Here is a 528-nt window from a genome sequence, read left to right as displayed (position 1 = left end):
GAAAATCGACTATGTGCTTTTGCATTACAGGTTTAGTTCCTTGAAGACATCTTTCAAGATTTTGTAAGGCTTCTTTCTGTGAAATTCTTGAGCCCATTATCCTTAACAGTAACTGTATTTTCAAGGTGTAATATTTCTTTTCGCTGAAAATCCTAGCTAATGAGCTGGGTTCACCGTACTGCAGGTTTCTCCTTTGTCTTCTGTAAATAGTGAGTTTCATTTACCTTCCCCGAATGTATACTACCCCAGCGCCTGCTTGTTTTTCCTCTGAAGGGATGCCCAGGTATACTGGCTACTTGGAATGATCGACAGGCCGCTATGACCTGACCTATGTTGACAATAGGCCTAAATCAACAAGGCCTACACCATCTCCCCACGCAGAGCTTCTCGGTAGTGGTGTGTGCATATTAGGTGGAAATGTTAGCTTTGTTTAGCCTCTTCTATCTACAATATTTGTTGGATAATAACGGTACGTTTATACATTATTTATATAATTGATGGCATGTGCACGTTTCTCATTATGATATA

Source organism: Penaeus monodon, chromosome 22 (genome assembly GCF_015228065.2).
Source record: "Penaeus monodon isolate SGIC_2016 chromosome 22, NSTDA_Pmon_1, whole genome shotgun sequence".
NCBI classification, from domain to species: Eukaryota; Metazoa; Arthropoda; class Malacostraca; order Decapoda; family Penaeidae; genus Penaeus; species Penaeus monodon.
The sequence above is the reverse complement of the archived record's forward strand: the minus strand, read 5'-3'. Positions refer to the sequence as shown.